We start from the raw sequence: 22,143 nt of genomic DNA on the forward strand, positions 1-22,143 counted from the left end.
GTTCCGTTGCTTGTGTTCTTGTCTTGGGTAGAGCCGGGAGACGAGTTCGTGAACGAGGAACCTGTTGAGTACGCGTACGAGGATCAAGCTCTCGACAACTCTGAGAACCTTGTAGGCAAGATGACCACCCCTCGAAATCACTTCTATCTTTGCTTTGCTAGTTGTTCGTTCTATTGCCATGCTGCGCTACCTACCACTTGCTATATCATGCCTCCCATATTGCCATGTCAGCCTCTAACTATCCTTTCCTAGCAAACCGTTGTTTGGCTAAGTTACCGCTTTTGCTCAACCCCTCTTATAGCGTTGCTAGCTGCAGGTGAAGTTGAAGTTTGTTCCATGTCGGAACATGAATATGTTGGGATATCACAATATCTCTTATTTAATTAATGCATCTATATATTTGGTAAAGGGTGGAAGGCTCGGCCTTATGCCTGGTGTTTTGTTCCACTCTTGCCGCCCTAGTTTCTGTCATACCGGTATTATGTTCCTTGAGTTTGCGTTCCTTACGCGGTTGGGTGATTTATGGTACCCCCTTGACAGTTCGCCTTGAATAAAACTCCTCCAGCAAGGCCCAACTTTGGTTTTACCATTTGCCACCTAAGCCTTTCCCCCCCGGGTTTTCGCGAGCCCGAGGGTCATCTTTATTTAAACCCCCGGACCAGTGCTCCTTCGAGTGCTGGCCCAAACCGAGCGATGTCCGGCGCCCCCTGGGCAACCAGGGTCTATGCCAACCCGACGTCAGGCTCATCCGTTGTGCCCTGAGAACGAGATATGTGCAGCTCCTATCGGGATTTGTCGGCACATTCGGGCGGCTTTGCTGGTCTTGTTTTACCATTGTCGAAATGTCTTGTAAACCGGGACTCCGAGTCTGATCGGGTCTTTCCGGGAGAAGGTTTAGCCTTCGTTGACCGTGAGAGCTTATGATGGGCTAAGTTGGGACACCCCTGCAGGGTATTATCTTTCGAAAGCCGTGCCCGCGGTTATGAGGCAGATGGGAATTTGTTAATGTCCGGTTATAGAGAACTTGTCACTTGACCCAATTAAAATAGATCAACTGTGTGTGTAGCCGTGATGGTCTCTTCTCGGCGGAGTCCGGGAAGTGAACACGGTTTGAGTTATGAATGACGTAAGTAGGAGTTCAGGATCACTTCTTGGTCATTGCTAGATGACGACCGTTCCGTTGCTTCTCTTCTCGCTCTCTTTTGCGTATGTTAGCCACTATATATGCTTAGTGCCTGCTGCAGCTCCACCTCATTACACCATCCTTTCCTATAAGCTTAAATAGTCTTGATCTCGCGGGCGTGAGATTGCTGAGTCCTCGCGACTCACAGATTCTACCAAACAGTTGCAGGTGCCGACGATGCCAGTGCAGATGATGGGATCGACCTCAAGTGGGAGTTCGATGAGGAACGTGGTCGTTACTATGTGTCTTTTCCTGATGATCAGTAGTGGAGCCCCGTTGGGACGATCGGGGATCTAGCATTTGGGGTTATCTTATTTTTATTTGGATCTTGACCGTAGACGGTCTATGTGTGTATTTTGGATGTTGTATGAATTATATTTATGTATTGTGTGAAGTGGCGATTGTAAGCCAACTCTTTATCCCATTCTTATTCATTACATGGGATTGTGTGAAGATGACCCTTCTTGCGACAAACCACAATGCGGTTATGCCTCTAAGTCGTGCCTCGACACGTGGGAGATATAGCCGCATCGTGGGCGTTACAAGTATGTAGCGTATCAGGATGCAGAGGCGTTGAACAGGACCCTACTGGTGAGAGGAGACGATGGCTCCGAGGAGATCAAATTCAGGAAGGCGTTGACATGTATGCTATATTGAATAATGATAACCATGAAACTTGTCATCATGATTTTAATTTCCAATCACATGATAGTTATTTTGTTGAATTTGCTCCCACTACTATTGATGAGAATAAATTTGCTTATGTGGAGAGTAACAAAATTTCTATGCTCTTAGATCATGAAAAGAATGATTTGTGTGATAGTTATATTGTTGAATTCATTCATGATGCTACTGAAAATTATTATGAGGGAGGAACTTATGCTTGTAGGAATTGCAATAATATCAAGTTTCACTCTCTAAGTGTTGAAAGTTTTGAATTTATACTTGTTTTGCCTTCCTATGATAGTTGATTCTTGCTTCCATAAGTTTTTGCTCACAAAATCCCTATGCATAGGAAGTGGGTTAGACTTAAATGTGCTAGTCATATGCTTCATGATGCTCTCTTGCATGTTTCAATTCATATCTTTTATGCGAGCATCATTGAAATCATCATGCCTAGCTAAAAGGCATTAAAGAAAAGTGCTTGTTGGGAGACAACCCAACACTTTTACCTACTCTTTTTGTGTGTTCACATGATTAAGCTACTGTAGTAATCATGTTTTATTGCTTTTGTTTCAATAAAGTGCCAAGTAAAGCTGTGGGATTGGGTGATAATTGATTTGATCTTGGTGAAAAATAGAAACTTTTGCGATCACGAAAATAATTTTCATTTTTAATAGAAGAGTGCTTTTGAGTTGATTCTTTTTTCAGAAGATTCTTTTGACTTTCGTTCCGATCGTTTGATTTTTGACTGCTGGTAATTTTTTGTCACCTCACAGTTGTTTTTGTTGGCCTATGACTGGTGGGATCATTCTTTGCATGGATTGGCTGGGTCAGCCGTTCGCGTGTCCGCGAGGGATTCGCCAACTACTCCACGGCAGCCGAGCGATTGACCTACATAGCCTCCCACTCCCCGCGGCCCACGCCCCATCGACTCTCTCGGTCTCTCCTCCTCACTCCCTCGTCTCCCAACCCTAAACTTTTACCCTCGACCCCCCGCAGCTGCCTCCCCGAGCTCCTCATCCCCTCCACTCCCTCGACGCCGCCTTCTCCCAACCATTGGCACCTCCTAGGAGAGATCCGCGCGGTGGGGTGGCCGGGGAGTGTGCGTCGTCCAGAGAGACAAGGCGGCTCCCAAGCAGAGGGTCCAGCAGCGCTGGCTTGTCCTCTTCTACGCCGACGCTGCCCACCCCTCCTCATCCCGTGCGGGCGCGGAGGTGAGATTCTCCGGCGTCGGCGGTGACCTGCAGTCAAAGGGCAACTGCGACGGCGCTCGTTTCCATATGCAGAAGAGAGAGAAGATGAGAGGGAGAGAGAAGGAAGGACAGGAAGGATAAAGACAGAGAAAAGAGGAGAGGGAGGTGCAGCGGCGGACATGAGAGGGCCACCGGAACGATCACCGCCGGCTCGTCATCATACACATCGCGCTGGAGAAAGAGGAGAGGGAGGTGCGGCGGCGGACGGGAGAGGGTCACCGCAAGGAGCTCTGCAGGCTCGTGGTCGTTCACACGGCGCTGGGGCAGAGATTCTTCTGTACAACCCTCACGCCCGCAGGTTCTTCCTTTCTTCCCGCTGTGTCCCTCTTTTGATTAGTGAAGATGTAACTGCATGTTGGGTTAGTGTGTATGTGTGAAAAATTATCGGTTGCCATCACGCTCAAATTCCTGCTATTATCACTATTAAATAGTGTCAAACAAGAATAATTGTTCTGAATTTGTGTAGGATGCTGAGGAAATCCTCGAAGGCATAAAGATCACACGGACACTTCCTTTTTAAAGGTTTTTCTTCGCCGCTGATGGCAAGCTCCTTTCTTGCTAATTGTGATATCTTTTGTACATGGCCTCTCAGCAGAGTAAGAAAATAGACCTGCGATGTTTCTTTCTGATTTTCTTGCAGTTTTCAGGGGATATTTTGGGCTTCTAGATTGATTGTTTCATGAAGCATTATAGATCAGACCATCAGATTGATGTGTAGTTTATAGTTAAGTATCAAGTGGGTGTGGGGCAATCTTATTTACCCAAGTAGCCATGTTTGACAAATCACCATCCAGTTTGTTGTATGGGTGATTCTGATGCACAAGTGGAACAATGAAGAATAATGATTCTCCTTATATAATTACATGATTAATTAAACCTCAGTTCCTCATGTTTACTTCGCGGGACTGAAAAGATTTGTACGAATTTATCAATCATGTGTCAGCCTTCATTTGCATCTCATCCTCAAAGGAATGGGATATGATTTAATTCCATTAGCAAATTATTCTGGTTACACTTCAAGCTTGGGTCAGTATTTTTTATTGTGTAGATAACAACACGTGGACCTCCTTCAGAGTCATGAGAAGGAAAACTTTGGGTTAATCATTTATTCTGGATTTGTGATTTATGATCTTCAAGTCAAGGATGTCGAGTTCTCCTGCTTGCTCTGGTTTGAGCCTTCTATGCTCTATTTGGCCTGTAACTTGTGTTGCCTTATTGGTAAAGATTTAAATTACGCTTCTATAGACTATTTTATTTTCTTGGAGAAGATTATGTTCATTGTTTTATGGGTTGATCTATTTGTCATTTGTACCTCGGTTGACGGAACATCTGATATTTGAAACCATGAATTAGGGATCATAGTGTTATTAGAGAATATGTAACTCGGGAACAGCGACAAGTTATTTAGTTGTTGGTCATGACGATACACTGGTTGAGACGATAAATCTTTATTCACCAATGCCCACTATTATTAGGATCTGCTTTGCAAAAATAAGTTCTCCCATAATCTTTTTACAGAATCCATAAGAAACAAGTTGTGTGATAGAGCTGTTACTCCGCAGGCCAGAATGAAGTTTCTATATGCCCTACCATACTCACATAATTTCTGTTCTAATTGGGTTTCTGCACCATGGGTGCAACGGGACATCGGGTTCCTTTCTATTGTAAATCTTCACCAAGTTGCCATTTGTTTTTGTGGAGATACAAACCAGATGTATGACCATGAGTGAAGGAATGCTATTCAAAGTTTGGTACTTCTGTTTAAGTATTATTTATGATTAAGTCTGTATTAGCTTAACAGACAAAATGTATGGGATTGATTTTGACGAGGCAAGTTGTTCCTTTCTTGGCTTCTTGGTCCTGTTTATTCATGTTTTCCTACCATAGCTTCCATTTTTCTGCCTCAACTATTATTTGATTGGTTCCAGGACCCGAAATCAATGGTTATTGAACAAATTAATTATCACTCCGCTGAGGTTGAAGGTGATCACACCTTGATTGCTGGTGATGATATGATTCAGTCAAGATGTGATGATGGCAGCTTTGTGGGTGAGAGCATGTATGATGATGGCAGCTTGGTACAAAGGAGCTGTCGAGCCAACTTTCCTGTATTTCGCACATGAGCTGAAAGAGGTCAAGTGCTAATCCCATTGTATGCAAAAATATATGCGACTGTCAATATTTTTCCTATGGTCTATGGTTGTAATGTTGGTGTTGTAAGATGTTGAGCGTCTTTGAAACCTTCCGAATTCTGGGATTTTCTTTCTATTGGTAACGTTGAAATAAGTGTGGCTCAGTGTCGCTATGTGTTGGTAAACCCCTCAGCCTTTTACTCACAATCAGATATTCTGAAAGAAGAGAGCTCCTTACCTGTCATCAAATCAGTCTGTGTCAAACTGAAGTATTTGTGGTTATATATTTTTGCAGTTACAAATGCGCATCTTATTTATCATCACCATAGTGTGTGGAGTCCTAAGAAAGAAAAGAAAAGGAATAAGCTACTAAAGTTTTGTGAACTTAAGTTTTCTTTCATGAAGTTCACTTAAAAGTCACTGTCTAGGATCAGTTTCAGTTGACGACAGATGGTACCGTTGTGGCCTCTCCTGAAATCAGCAAATGATGCGGTGGTGATACACTCACCCCTTTTATCTGCCAGTTATAATCAAATTCCTATGCCTCTGTATTAGAAGAAAGAGACCACAATCAAGTCGATGCAAGATCCTGCCGATTCAGCAAGGAAGAGGAGAAGACAGAGCCGTCCACGAAAATGACTGGATATATGCCATATTCTCCTTGACAACCCCTTTTCGCTGGTTAGGCCCAGCCCAGCAAACGTCTGTGGGCAACATGAGCTCCGTGTGATATCTTTTACCATTTGAAAACACTTGGGGTTTGACATGTCCTTTGCGCTTGCTCAAACATAAAGTTACTGGAAAAAACACAAATATTTTTAATGTGTGTGCATGGTTTCAAATGGGGCTCTGCGCCATTTGGCACACAGATAAATTTATTAAATGTGTATGTATGTATATCTCATTATAGACAACAAGTATCCATTCTTTCTTTATTAAATAAACGGGGTAAATTTATTACCATATGTGCTTTTCCACAACTAAAGCAACTAAAATATGGATTTTTTTCAATGCACACATCGATTCAACGGGTCTCTGCGCCATTTGGCGCAATAGGTCAACTACATGCGTACATTTTCAGACACATATACGTCCATCTGAGCAAACAGAAATGTTTTTCTTTTTTGCGCACAAAAACCATAAAAGGTTAGTAGTTTTTTTTAAAAGCCTCCTTAAATGATTCCTAAATGCTATTAGATATACATATATTTTTTAGCATCAGAGTATGTATTTTGTAGATTTTTTTAATGCATACAGAAATATGTGTTTCTGTTTGTACATAAGCACCTAAATTATTAGTGTGGGCAAGACAAAAAAATTACTAAAAGGATACGCATATTTTCAACATGACATGGTTTTAACTGAGAGACCACCAAATTAGAATTTGGATATATATCTCATTGTGCACAACAAGCCACATATCATACGTACTTGACGACAGCTTAACTAACTAAAACATATATTTTCTTTTAAATGGGGCTCTACTATCAAATTAAAATGTGTATATACATTTTTAAACGTTGAACCCTTAAACCATGGATATTTTTTTCATCACGAACATGGGTTTAGCGTGCCTCTGCGCCATTTGGCGCAACAGGTCGACTAGTATACAAATTGCTCACGTGGTCCTAATTTTTTCAGAATTTTTGGAGTAGCAGAAGTGTGGTTGGAGTACAGATTACTACAGACTGTTCTGTTTTTGACATATTCTGTTTTTGATGCATAGTTTGCTTGTTTTCTAGTTTCTATGGCTTATATTGCTCAATATAAATTGTGGAAAGGATATGCTATAGCAGGCATTGTCTGTAAACAATTATGAATCTTGTCTTTGACAGTACCGAAGTGAAATGGTTTGCTCTTTATCATACTAACCTATCTCACGAAGTTTCGTTAAGTTTTGTGTGATTGAAGTTTTCAAGTTTGGGTGAGACATCGATATGAGGAGAATAAGGAGTAACAAGACCCTAAGCTTGGGGATGCCCAAGGCACCCCAAGGTAATATTCAAGGAAGATCCAAGAACCTAAGCTTGGGGATGCCCCGGAAGGCATCCCCTCTTTCGTCTCCAACATTATCGGTAACCTCACTTGGAGCTACATTTTCATTCATCACATGATATGAGTTTTACTTGGAGCGTCATTTTCTTTTGCTAGGATTTGCTTGATGTTACTTATAATAAAGTTTTGCATCTTTCATTTCAATAAAAATTTCAAGGATATCCTTTACCTTGCTTATTTTGCAAGTATATGAGTTGCTGTTTCAAAACAGAAAGTTTATCGATGTTGCAAAAATTCCCTAGAAACTTAAGAATGTGATAAAATGTTGAAACTTTTTGCATAATAAGTTCTGATGAATTTTCTACAGCGTGGTATGTGTTTTAGAATTTTTGGAGTTAGGGAAGTATGATGAACCTTGCATTCTTTACAGACTGCACTGTTTTGGCAGATTGCTATTATGTTTGCATTGTTTGCATATGTTTGCTTGTTTAATGATTCTATTTGAGGATAGGAGTATTAAATATGCAGAGGCATTTAGTATGCAATGTTGAATAATAATTTTAGTTATTTCTACAGTAGAGAATGATAAGGGTTTTGCATTGGTTTATACTAACTTATCTCACGAGTTCTTGTTGAGTTTTGTGTGGATGAAGCTTTTGAGATTTAGGAAAACCGTGATATGAGAGGAATTAAGGAGACACAAGAGATCAAGCTTGGGGATGCCCAAGGCACCCCAAGATAATATTTCAAGAAGTCTCAAGCATCTAAGCTTGGGGAAGCCCCGGTAGGCATCCCACCTTTCTTCTGCAACAATTATCGGTTAGTGTCGGTTGAGCCTAAGTTTTTGCTTCTTCACATGATGTGTGCTATTCTTGAAATGTCATTTTGTTTCGTTTTGCTTGCTGTTTTAATAAAATACTTAGAACTGAAAGTTTTTGAATAAGATAGAGTCCTTAAATAGTTGCCAGGGAGGCTAGGTAAGCGGCATTCACATCCCGTCAACAAAGCTCTTTTCTATGGAATTGCTCTAGTGCTTCACTTATATCTTTTTGAGCACGGTGTGCTTTAGTATTTTTGAAGAAATTCTCTCTTGCTTCACTTAAATTAATTAAGAGAAAGAAATATTATGCTCATAATCTTCACTTATATTTTTTTGAGCTTATCAAAAGCAACACATGAAAATTAGTTCCAAAGTGATAGATATCCAAGAAGGATATAATAAAAACTTTAGTGAAGATAATTGGACAAAATAAACTTGATTCCTAGTAATAGTTTTGAGATATGATGATGTGATATGTGCGTCATTTTGATGAGTAATTGTGCTTTAGTAAGAATATTGGTGTTAAGGTTTGTGATTCCCTATGCAAGCACGAAAGTCAATAGTTATGCAATGAAATTATATCCTACTTTTGGTGCATTATTTGGTGTTAATTATGCTTAATGCTTGCTTATGAGATTATTCGTTTCTTGGTTGGTCACTTCTCAATCTTTTGCTAGCCTTCATTTTGCACTAAGTATGATCACTACTTGTGCATCCAAAATCCTTTAAACCAGTTTTTCCACATGAGTCCACTATACCTACCTATATGCGATATTCTTTTGCCGTTCTAAGCAAATTTGTATGTGTCATCTCTAATTTTCAAAATAAACTCTTTTGTGTGCTCGTACCGCTCGAGGCGGTGAGGGGTGGCCAATATTTTCCATGCTAGATGTGTTATTCTCACGATGAGTGTTTATTCACTTGTCATTGCACGAGAGTAAGGCAAGGTTATTAGGGATGCCCAGTCCCGAAATAAAAAATGAATTTATTTTATGTTGTCAAATAATAAATTCCTTGGAAAGTGTTGGTATGGAGGGCTCCCGTGGATATGGTTAGCCATGGAAATTGAATGTATGGTGGAAAAGGGAATAAACTTTATTTTCTGTTTGGGAACCGTCTATGATATATCTAGCATGGAAATGGTTGGGAGCTCTAAGTCTTTTTCGGCGGTGGGAAAAGTATGCCGCTCAAAATGTTTTTATCTCCCAATTTTCGCTTTGAGCTCTGGCACCTCTACAAATCCCTACTTCCCTCCGCGAAGGGCCTCTCTTTTACTTCATGCAATTTTTATTTTTTAAATTTGAATCTCCATCTTCTCTTATAAAAGTACCAACTAGGAGGAACTATGATCATACTTGAGCATTGGGTGTAGCTAATATGTGAATGTGTTTCATGAATGGATCAATGATTGAGCATGATGGGCTAGGGATAACTTATTTTAGCGTTGATATTTTGAAAGACATGGTTGCTTGTTGATATGCTTGAGTATTTAAGTCTCATGTCAAAACTAGACTATTGCTTTGAACCCTATAAAAGTCCAAATGTCCATGCTATAAAGAAAAGAATATGAGATGACATGTTAGGCAGCATTCCACATAAAAAATCCTATTATTTATCATTTACCTACTCGAGGACAAGCACGAATTAAGCTTGGGGTGCTGATACGTCTCCAATGTATCTATAATTTTTGATTGTTCCATGCTGTTATATTATCATTCTTGGATGTTTTATAATCATTTTATATCATTTTTGGTACTAACCTATTGACATAGTGCCAAGTTCTAGTTGCTATTTTTTTTCATGTTTTTTACATCGCAGGAAATCAATATCAAACGGAGTCAAAACACCGCAAAACTTTTTGTGGATTTTTATGGACCAGAAGACCGCCAATGAGCCAGAGCAGCACCTGGGGGGTGCCCCAAGGGGGGCACAACCCACCAGGGCGCGCCTGGGGGCCTAGGCGCGCCCAGGTGGGCTGTGCCCACCTCGTTGGCCTCCCGCACCCCCTCTTTACCCTATAAATTCACAATTATTCCAAAAACCCTCGGGGTTAACCTAGACCAGAAGTTCCTTCGCCGCAGGCCTCAGTACCACTGAAAACCAATCTAGACCCCGTTCCGGCACCCTGCCGGAGGGGGGGGGGAATCATCTCCGGTGGCCATCTTCATCATCCCGGGGGCCACCACGATGAGGAGGGAGTAGTCCACCCTTGGGGCTGAGGGTTTGTACCAGTAGCTATGTGTTTAATCTCTCTCTCTCTCTCTCTCTCTCTCTCTCTCTCTCTCTCTCTCTCTCTCTCTCTTTCTCTCTCTCTCGTGTTCTTGAGATGTCACGATCTTGATGTATCGCGGGCTTTGTTAATATAGTCGGATGATGGTGTTTTCCCCTCTCTATCTTGTGATGAATTGAGTTTTCCCTTTGAGATTTAGTTTTATCGGATTGAATACTTTTATGGATTTGAGAGCACTTGATATATGTCTTGCAATTTAATACTCGTGGTGACAATGGGGTATTGATTGATTCACTTGATATATGTTTTGGCACTCAACTCGCGGATTCCCATGGTGACATTGGGGTAATCTATGCATAGGGGTTGATGCACGTTCTCGTCTTTTATTTCTTCGGTAGAAATCTTGGGGCACTCTTTGAGGTTCTTTGTGTTGGATTGAGTATTATAAATCTGAATTTGCTTCGGTGTTATTTTAGTACGAACTCTTGATAGATCGATCGGAAAGAATAGCTACAAAGAATTTCTTCTTATGCTCTCCTCTAGATAAGAACTTTGGAGTGAAGATGGTCTCTTGGGGACACAAATACAAGAAATATCTTGTGTCCCCAACACACCAAATACAAACCTACAACCAAATACAAGAACTTTGGTGTGAAGAGACCATCTTCATCCTATCCTCACACGGATTGATAAACCTTAGGTCATCCACTTGAGGGAAAATTGCTACTGTCCTACAAAACTCCACGCCTGGAGGCCCAACACGAGTCTACAAGAATAAAGTTGTGTAGTAGACATCACGCACCCCAATGCAAAATGAGTCTACAACATAATAAATGAAGGCTTGCATGACACTACATTTATGTTACTACCCACTATGATGATAGTAACATAAACTAGTAACATGCATATGTCACTAGTCTAAATTACTGCCCACTATGACTAGCCTTAGTAGGTGACCTTGCGCTTGGCTGCTCGCCAATTCCGGAAGTCGAACAATAATGATGGTACTACAATAGTACTTCTGGCAATCTGACACCAAATGAACTGCTGCACGTCCACCGCTTGTAAGCAAAAGTTTCTCCTCGTGTTGCGAGCCACCGCGCACACGTGGGCAAGGGAGAAGGCATAGTAAGCAAGCTTGTCGTCGTTCTATGAGTTGACGGGACACATCAAAGTTATTTAGTACTCTCTCCAAAAAGGGCCGACCATGTCCATGGCTACCATCCCGTGCTCCGTCATTGAGTACGTGCACTATTCACGCGCCATCGAGGAGAAAAATATTGCTTAGTACGTGCCATCGAAGTGCACGGCTCACTTACGCACTACTTATCTCCATTTTCTTGCATGACACGTGCACCTTGATGCAACGTGTCGCACGTGTTGGCAAAAGGATGAGCAATCACCAAGCTCTCGTCAAGAAGGAACATGAATAAATCTTGCTTGCTGCACATACGTACGTGGCAGGACATGGTGTCCAATCACCATTTAGTTACTAATTTTGTGTTACCAAAGAAAACACGTGGTTCATTTCTAAATTAAAGTAGTCAAAACTAGCATGGAGGTAATCAGTCACCTTATTGTACTTGCTCAGAGCGAGGGAGAGGTTGTACTAATAAGCAAAGCTTCTCCTCGTTTGCGAGTTGACGGGACACATCAAAAGTAGTGTATTAGTCTCCAAAAAAGGCTGACCATGTCCATGGCTACCATCCCGTGCTCCGTTATTCAGTGCGTGCACGATTCATGTTCCATTGAGAAAATAATGTTGCGTACGTGCCATCGAATAGAATAACTTAATTTGTAAAAAATGTGCCACCGCGTCATGACTGAACTTTGATTCGTCCACGCGTGGTTCCCATGAACAACTACTACACTCGCCAAATTATCAGGTGAGCTGCCTCTTCGTATAGAAATGAGCTCACCGTGTACCCGCGCGTGAGTATTAGGGAAAGAGGCAAAGAGTACCTACGTGCTACGTCGGTGCCTGCACCTCTTCTCTTCGTGCTCGTATTCCTTTTTTTTGGGTGATTCATGCACGTACTCCACCTATGTTCGTGACAGTTGGTGAGTCTCTCCTACTATACTTAACTCCATTTTCTTGCATGACACGTGGACCTGGATGTTGGATGTCCCACGTGTCGGCAAAACTTAGAAGAACGCTTTCCGACGAACTAGAAGGAGCAAGAAACCTCGCGGTGGAGTGTTTGGACTCTTTAATATTTTTATATTCGGCGATATAAAATCTACCCAGTCTTCTCCATAGTAGACCAGAAGAGTCTGAAACATGGTAGTCCAGTGTAGTTACATCATACATGGCCAACCCACGCTATAACCGTATTTCTTGGCTTCCGTGCGACAGCTAGCTCTAGTAATCCACGAGCCCGTATCGCTTCTCTCTCCTCGTCTCTCCCAAAGTGCGGCGGGCTGGCGATTTTGCCGTCTATTGAGGTCGGTTAACTCATCACATGTTAGCGACATGCCAAGAGAATTCTACAAAAATTACTGTACTCTATTGTTATGCCTAGAAGAGGAAGCGCTTTTACCGTAACATAACGCACCCCAATGCAAAATGATTCTACAAAATAATAAATGAAGGCTTGCATGACACTACATTTATGTTACTACCCACTATGATGATAGTAACATAAACTAGTAACATGCATATGTTACTAGTCTAAATTACTGCCCACTATGACTAGCCTTAGTAGGTGACCTTGCGCTTGGCTCTTCGCCTCTTCCAGAAGTCGGACAATAATGATGGTACTACAATAGTACTTCTGGCAATCTGACACCAAATGAACTGCTGCACGTCCACCGCTTGTAAGAAAAAAGTTTCTCCTCGTGCTGCGAGCCACCGTGCATGCGTTGGCGAGGGAGAAGGCATAGTAAGCAAGCTGCTCGTCGTTCTATGAGTTTCCGCGTGTTGGCAAAAGGATGAATAGATCTCACGTAAAAAAATAGTGAAAGAACATAGATTCCCGACGACTAAGAAGGAGCAAGGAACCTCGTGGTGGAGCGTCTGCACCAATAATATTTTATATTATTCAGCGATATAAAATCCACCAATCATGTCCAAAGTAGACCGGAAGAGTACGAAACACGGTAGCCCATTGTAGTTACATCATACATGGCTAACCCATGCTATCACCATATTTTTTGGCCTCCGTGCGACACCTAGCTCTAGTAATCCACCAGGACGTATCGCTTCTCGCTCCTCGTCTCTCTCAAAGTGCGGTGGACTGGCGTTTTTGTCGTCTATTGAGGTCGGTTAACTCATCACATGTTAGCGACTCTTGGGTGGGATAGTTTTTTGGTGGGTTTGGTGCAACTTGCTCCATTTTAACCCTCATGTTTGGATACTTTAGGGCTATTTGAGTCCCAACTAGCTCAAACTAACTCTAACCCATGGATCCAAACATGGCCAAAGTTAGTCTCGGAAAACGCATTAAGCCCTGTATACATGGGAAGATGGAGTACATGATACTAGCAAACACTCACCAGTAGTAGTAGTAGTTCATTGGTTGGTTTCGATTTTTTATTCAGTTGCTGTGCTGCTACCATCCTATATTCGCATGTGGTTGTTTCTAGAATAAAAAAGGAGGTAGTACTTACTGTGGGAAAGGTGAAGTGATGGTTGCTTCGCCCGAGCAACTTATTACTCTAGGAATATGGGAGTACCAGCGGATTCAACGAACCAAGAAATGATGGTTGCTTCGTCCGAGCAACTTGCTGTGGCGAAGGTGGGGCTCTGTGATTTGACTGCTCACTAGTCATTACTACTGCGGCGCAATGGCCGGGGTGAATCTTTCCCTGCAGTAGTGCACTCAATATTGCCGCATGGCAGGTGGAGCCGGATGAAGGATGTCCCACATGTCGGCGAAACGAATTTGAATGTACGCATATTTTAATGAAATTGTACTGTGATGCTATGAAGATTTCAACTTTGGTTCCCACGGGAAAAAAAGGTTTCAACTTAGGATTCATGTGTCCTCTTGCCTCAAGATTATCTCGCTACAACATTGCATCAAATACAAATGAAACTACCATGGCTGCTAATGCATCTCAATGGTTCGCATATCAGCACCAATATTCACATCACAACTGAAAACAAAGTTGTGAGAAGGTGTACAAATAAAGAAAAATATATAATTGATTGATGTTGTTCATATAGGCTCCATTTCCTGGGCACATTGTTCATTGGTTGGCAGCTAGTTTCACCAAGCTTTGTAGCCAAAAAAGAGGTGTATGGAGGACATCACAATCCGATCATTTTGTGCAGCTCCACAAAAATCGAGCTGACCATCCATGTTTGCAAAGGTATCCAGCTAGTGTGATTACAATAATAGTGGAACTAGATGATGAAACATAACACACACAAATAGATGCCGATCACCTGTGCGATCTCTCTTTAGGACTAACTACTTGTTGGAGAAGATTAGGCACATAGTTAGATGAGGAGGATAGCAAAACCAATCTCCCTTTCTGCAGTCCCACAGAAATGTAAAGACGTTGCCCGTGTGACATTTTGGCGGAACTGCACAAAACACTCTTACGAAAAAAGTGATTTGTGCAGTTCACCAAAAGGTCGCAATAGCAATGAGGTGAAATGGATAGCCCTGTTTGCAAAAGGAGGTAGAAAGGAAACAATTACTGCCCAATAACACGAGTTGAAGACACATACGCTGACAAAAAAGAGGCATATTCCATGTAATAAGGGAAAGAGAGCAGCATGGTGGTTTATCAAAAATGGTTTGAGGACAAGATTGCAAGATGGAAAGTAACATGGGAAGATCCAAATGGTTTGAGGACGTTCCGCTTCCCAATCCTGTTCGAAAAGGTCTTCCCGAATTTGCGGTCGTCCCGCTGAAGAAACGCCACAGTTGGCGTCCCCGGAGTCTTGAAGAAGGAGACGGCGCGGAGGTTCGTCAGCTAATGAGCAAGATAAAAGAGCTCGCTCAGTCCGGGCTCACAGTAATCGAGGTTATGGCGATCACCATAGCGCGAGGGGTTCAGCCACTCCAATACAGAGGGCTTCCCATGTGGGACTACAATGGGGAGGATGACGCCTCTTGCTGTGGCCGGAAAGGTCCGGATACCCCTGCCGCTTTGGCTAAGATATTAGCCGAACTGTTCAAAGGGGAGGAAAAGGAATTTCTTTGCATCAAGCTCAGAGACGGGTACTCTATGTATAACCCTCCTAGTTGGGTAAGGTCCAACCCCTCTGTTTTTACTTCCTCCATCTCCGAATTGCCTTTGAAAAATTTCTGGTTTGTTTGCTTACGATAGCATTGGCGAAAGGTCACCGAGGGATTCCGTAGTCCCGCCCCGCAGCCGGAGGACCACAACCGGGAGCTTGATCCCGGGTTCGAAGAGGATCCGGATATATTTGTGGTGCTCGCGGAGGGGGTGTTTTACCAGACGAGCTATGATGGCGCGGAAGTGGCCATCATCGCCGATTACCCTGGTCTTCTTCCTGCTTCATAGGTAAGTAATCAAGAAACACCTTTTCTGAAAGGGTGTTCTTACTCTGCCTCACCCACCGCATTGTCGCGCGTTTTACAGGGGAGGCGCTTGACGATACCGAGGAAATCGGTTCTTGCGCCGGGCAGGCCTTCGAAGAGGAGGGCCGGTGAAGGCACCGCCGGGACCTCGTCGAGGAGGTACGGATAAATATATTTTTCAGCGGCCGTATCCGACTGTGACTTATGTGCCTGTTTGATTACAGGAAAAAGGTTCGCCGAACTGTGTCCGGGGGTCCGGCCGGCCGCGTTCCCAACAACCAAGATTTAGATCCGGTCGGGGAGATGGGGGCCGATGTAGAAACAAAGTTGGACTGCCCTTCGGCCGAGGGTTCGGACAATATGTCCGTTACCAACTCGGAAGTAGAGAGCGCCATGAATCATCGGCGCTGCAGGGCTGTTTTACGAGACCCGAAGTTCTCGGACGAGGCATTTAATGCCTTTAGCTCGGGCGACGCATACATCCGAGCTGCTCGAGACGGGCTTAGAAAAGCCACGAGGCAATATCTAATAGATGTGCAGGTAAGGTTACTTTGTCAAAAAAGGATAGCCTATGCCAGTAGCCCCCGGGACTGAAAGCAGTTGGTACAACTGATTTAAGGACCGTTGTATGACTAGGTTCTTACAGAGAAGAACAACCTGCTATCACAAGAGCTGGAACAATGTCGGACGCAGCTAAATGCTGCTATAGCCAAACTAAAAGAGTTCAAGAAGGCGTCACCTGGTAATATTCCCCTCCAACGAGAAAATATACTTATATGCCCAGAATATTAACAGTCTTGCTTATACCATGACATAATGGTCAGGGGGACTCAAAGAGGCGTTGGAAGTCGCGCAAGAGAATGAGCAAGAAGCCAAAAGGCTACAAGCTATAGGCGATCGTGTGCTGAAGCAGGCCATTATTGAGAAAAACCAGCTCCAGGATTGCAAGACCCAGCTAGGCGAAGAGCTGAAAGATGTGCGGGCCCAGCTAGCCAATTATGTGAAGGAAAACAAGAAGCTGCGAGGCGGCATATTCAGTATGTATCTGAACTATTTTGAAAGTAGTTCGGAGATAGGAGAAACTGATGTAGCTATGATTGCAGGTATATTAACGGGCCGTCCTGAAGAGGAGGTGTCCGGATCATCGAGTGATCTGCTGCAAAAGTTGTCGCAAGTGCACGAACAGGCGCGGCTGGCGATGCGGAGTGTTGCCAAGGCTCGATGGCCATCCGCCTCCCCTCTAGGAAGTATGGAGGAGCTTGTCGAGCTGTTTAAAGGAGCGCGGCGACGTATCCGGTTATGGAAGATATCTGCCTGCCGAGAGGGTGCATGAGAGGCTTGGGCCATGGTGAAAACTCAGTATACCAAGCTTGATCCTAATCACATGGCGCGGGTCGGACCGGTAGGGTCGAATGGGGAAGAAATTCCTGTTAGTTTAGTATATGACCAAGTAGAGGTGGCTGCCAAATATTCCCAGCAGGATTGTAAATTAGATTGCCTGTTAGATGGTATAGAGGCAGAAGTGTTTGAGTCCAAGTGACTATGTACTTTCCTCACCACGTGGAATTTCTAGCCAAATTGTATATCATTTGTCATGGCAGACCTTTTCGCTTCAACCTCCGGACCCGAAGGTGCGGAGTGTTTCCGAATACCATCACGGTCGAATAGGCCGGGGTATGCGTGGAAAACTAAGCGTAGGGTCATAGTTGCTTGAACAGACAAGTTGTATCCAGCTAGTTATGTTATATTACAGTGAGTTGTAAGAAACATCTTCCAGGGAGAATAGTACCGTTAAGGGTTCCTTGCCCTGGGTGTGCATGCATTAGTAGACATGTCCAGATTGTGATGTGAAAATCACAATGTGTATAGCTTCTGGGGGTTCACAATGGAGTGAGTGCAAAAAATATTTTTCATCCACTGACCGAATATTCCCTTAAGAACGCTAGCTTTCAGCTTCACCCAGTCTGAGGTACACATCCGGATGACCCGGCAGTAACAATCGCAGAGGTGCTCCCTTTACATCCTAGCCAAACAATCTGGAACGTAGGGGTAAGCACCCAGCTTGGCCAAAACTTAAGTCATATCGATGCATATAATGGTGAAGAAAAGACATACGGGAAAACGCGTATGTGTGATGAGCTTGATGCTCGGAAAGTAATATTAACAAACTTCTGTGAAAGAAGCCCCCAGGTATAATGGGCGTACGTATGTAAAAAAGTGTACGTCAGCATTGTACGGTCGAGTCGAATGAGAGCTTTAAAGCGAAAAAAATTATGTAAAAAGGGGGCAAGAGTTATGGAAACTATAAGGGAGAAGGAGACTAACAAAGGGTTCGGCGCTAGACATAGAACCTTCAGAATCTGGCCGCGTTCCAGGGATTCGGCTCTAGGCGATTGTCTGATGCGTCGCGAAGACGGTACGCTCCTCCAGTAAGAACTCCGTCAATTATGAAGGGACCCTCCCATTTGGGCTTGAGTTTGTCCTTTTTCTTCTCCGACAAGCTTAGAACGAGTTCGCCAACGTTGTAAGTCTTGGCCCGTACTTCTCTGCTTTGATATCGTCGAGCGTGCTGTTGATAAAATGCTGAACGGGCTTTGGCGATGTCGCGCTCCTCCTCTAGGGCATCTAGGCTGTCCTGCCGATCCAACTCGGCCTCTTTCTCTTCGTACATGCGCACTCGTGGTGAGTCATGTACAATATCGCAGGGCAATACAACCTCTGCACCGTACACCATGAAGAAAGGTGTGTATCCGGTAGTACGGTTGGGCGTGCTCCGCAGCCCCCAGAGTACGGAGTTGAGCTCCTCGACCCAGTGTTTGTCTGATTCTTTCAAAGACCGCACTAGTTTGGGTTTGATGCCGCTCATAATAAGACCATTAGCTCGCTCAACTTGACCGCTTGTTTGTAGGTGGTAGACAAAGGCGTAATCGAGCTTAATGCCCAGATTAGCACACCAGTTTTTCACCTCGTCAGCTGTGATAATTCGAACCGTTATCGGTGATGATGCTGTGCGGTACACCATAACGGTGTACCACATCGGATATAAATGCAATCACCGGTCCGGACTCAGCCGTTTTAACTGGTCTAGCCTCTATCCACTTGGTGAATATATCCACCATGACCAGCATATATTTTTTCTTATGGCTTCCCCCTTTAAGGGGTCCAACCATGTCCAAGCCCCAGACCGCAAAGGGCCATGTAATGGGGATTGTTTGTAAAGCGGTTGGGTGCATATGGCTTTGGTTGGCAAAGAGTTGGCATCCAACACAGCGCTGGACAAGGTCCTGTGCGTCTGCCCGGGCCGTAGGCCAGTAAAATCTTGTACGGAAGGCCTTGCTGACAAGTGCCCTGGCTGCGGCGTGGTGCCCACTGAGACCAGCGTGAATTTCTGCCAAGAGTTGCTGCCCCTCCTCCTCGGAGATACACCTTTGAAGGACTCCGGTAGTGCTTTTCTTGTAGAGCTCTCCTTCGTGAATTTTATAGGCCTCGAACGCCGGATGATGCGGCGAGCCTCGTTCTGATCCTCTGGGAGCTCCTTCCTATTAAAGTAGGCCAAGAATGGTTCGATCCACGGGACAATTTCTGCCATGATGAGGTGGGCTGAGGGTGTTATTTCGGTGGCTGAGCCTCCGATGATATCGGCGTGTTCGTTATCTGTGTTTGTGTTCGGAACGGGACTGTCGTTGCTGTCTCCCCCTTGCCACACCACGGAGGGCTTAAAGAGCCTTTCGAGGAAGATGTTAGGTGGGACGGGGTCGCGCTTAGCACCGATGTGAGGAAGGACGTCTGCCGCCTGATTACTTTCGCGGGCGATATGGTGAAATTCGAGTCCCTCGATCTGAGCTGACATCTTCAAGACGACATTGCGATAAGCTGCCATCTTTGGATCTTTGGCATCAAAGTCTCCATTAATTTGGGATATTGCGAGGTTTGAGTCTCCGCGCACCTCCAGGCGTTGTATGCCCATTGATACGGCCATCCGGAGGCCATGTAGCAAGGCCTCGTATTCGGATGCATTGTTGGAGTTTGTGTATAATATTTGGAGTATGTACTGGATGATATCTCCTGTGGGGGACGTTAATACGACGCCCGCCCCTAGCCCTGCCAACAGCTTGGAGCCGTCAAAATGCATCACCCAGTTGGAATACGCGCCGTACTCTTTAGGGAGTTCGGCTTCTGTCCAATCGGCGACGAAGTCAGCCAGTACCTGTGATTTGATGGCTCGACGTGGTTTGTACGTGATGTCGAATGGCAGGAGCTCAATGGCCCAATTTGCATTCCGGCCCGTTGCATCCCGGTTGTTAATTATATCATTGAGGGGCACTTCGGAGGCCACCGTGATAGAGCACTCCTGAAAGTAGTGTCACAATTTTCGAGATGCTATGAAGACTGCATATGCTATTTTTTGATAATGAGGGTACCAGGATTTGCATGGTGTGAGGATGGTGGATACTTAGTATACCGTCTTCTGGAGCGGAAATTTGTGTCCGTCCTGTTCTCGTTCGACGACGAGTACGGCGCTCACCACCTGTTGTGTTGCCGATATGTATAAGAGCATTGGTTCGCCGACGTTTGACGCGGCCATGATTGGGTTGCTTGCCAGAAGGGCTTTTATTTCTTCCAGCCCGGCCGTCGCTGCGCCTGTCCACTCAAAGTTATCGGTGCGCCGTAGAAGGCGATAGAGCGGCAGCGCCTTTTCTCCCAACCTGGAGATAAAGCGGCTTAAAGCTGCCACGCACCCGACGAGTTTTTGGACCTGCTTGAGTTCGGTTGGCGTAGCCAGTTGTGACAGAGCTCGTATTTTGGCTGGATTTGCTTCAATTCCTCAGTTGGAAACGATGAAGCCCAGTAGTTTCCCGGCGGGGACGCCGAAGACGCACTTTTCCGGGTTAAGCTTGATGTCGTATGTGCGGAGGTTGTCAAATGTGAGACGCAAATCGTCTATTAGTGTTTCGACGTGTCTAGTTTTGATGACGACGTCGTCCACGTAGGCCTCCACTGTCTTGCCGATCTGTTTCTCGAGGCATGTTTGGATCATGCGCTGGTAGGTGGCGCCGGCGTTCTTGAGCCCGAAAGGCATGGTGTTGAAGCAAAACGGCCCGTATGGTGTAATGAATGCTGTTGCGGCTTGATCGGACTCCTTCATTTTGATTTGATGGTATCCGGAATATGCATTATGGAAGCACAGCGAGTCGTGACCTGCGGTAGCATCAATGATTTGATCAATGCGGGGAAGAGGGAAGGGATCCTTAGGGAAAGCCTTGTTGAGGTCTTTGAAATCGACTCATAGGCGCCAGGATTTATCCTTCTTTGGTACCATTACCAAGTTTGCCAGCCAGTCCAGATGTTTAATGTCTTTGATGAATCCGGCCTCGCTGAGTTTGGCTAGCTCCTCCCCCATAGCTTGCCGTTTGGGTTCGGAAAAGCGCCGCAGAGTTTGCTTGACCGGCTTATATCCCTTTAGTATGTTGAGGCTATGTTCGGCCAACTCGCGCGGGATTCCTGGCATACCGGAAGGATGCCAGGTGAATATATCCCAGTTTGCGCGCAGGAAGTCTCGTAGTGCGGCGTCGACTGTAGGGCTGAGTTGCGCTCCGATAGACGCTGTCTTCTTCGGGTCTATTGGATGGACCTGAAATTTGACTATTTCTTCTGCTGGCTTGAAGGAAGTGGATTTGGGTCGTTTGTCCAGGATCACCACGTCCTTATCCACGGTGGAGCGTAGTGCGGTAGGTTCTTCGGCCGCAAGGGCCTCAGACAATGCCTCGAGGGCCAAGGATGCGGTTTTGTTCTCGGCGCGGAGTGCTATGTCCGAATCACTGACGAGGGTGATTATTCCATTAGGCCCGGGCATTTTTAGCTTCATATACCCATAATGAGGTATGGCTTGAAAGTGCATGAAGGCCTCTCGCCCTAACAGGGCGTGGTACCCACTGTTGAAAGGGGCCACCTGGAAAGTTATTTCTTCGGACCGATAATTCTCCGGCGTGCCGAACACCACATCAAGTGTAATTTTTCCTGCACACCGAGCTTCCCGGCTGGGAATGATACCTCAAAAGGTTGTGCTGCTTTTCTCGATGCGGCTTCTGTCTATTTCCATCTTGTGGAGCATGTCCTCGTAAATGAGGTTTAGTCCGTTGCCGCCGTCCATGAGGACTTTTGTAAGTCGAAAGCCGTCCATGATGGGATTGAGGACTAGGGCAGCTGGCGCTCGGACTGTTCTATATTTAGGTTCATCACAGGCGTTAAAGGTTATGGCCGTGTCGTTCCAGGGGTCAATTGCAGCGACCTGGCAAACATCGGCGAGATCGCGCAGGGCCCTTTTATGGTTGTTGTTTGAAGCGAATGTCTCGAAGACTGTCAATACTC

General features: G+C 44.6%; 1 long non-coding RNA gene across 2 annotated transcripts; it reads left to right on the top strand.

Moving 5' to 3' along the window:
- Positions 1–2,772: 2,772 nt before the first annotated feature.
- LOC120962848 (uncharacterized) lies at positions 2,773–5,416 on the top strand. 2 transcript variants are annotated; one of them, XR_012182003.1, is made up of 3 exons: positions 2,773–3,397; positions 3,566–3,621; positions 5,028–5,416. It is a non-coding gene; the product is annotated as an uncharacterized lncRNA (long non-coding RNA). The 2 variants fall into 2 exon arrangements; XR_005753948.3 differs by lacking the exon at positions 5,028–5,416 and having other exon boundaries at positions 3,566–3,994.
- The last annotated feature ends 16,727 nt before the right edge of the window (positions 5,417–22,143 follow it).

Source organism: Aegilops tauschii, chromosome 4 (assembly GCF_002575655.3).
Source record: "Aegilops tauschii subsp. strangulata cultivar AL8/78 chromosome 4, Aet v6.0, whole genome shotgun sequence".
Classification (NCBI taxonomy): domain Eukaryota; kingdom Viridiplantae; phylum Streptophyta; class Magnoliopsida; order Poales; family Poaceae; genus Aegilops; species Aegilops tauschii.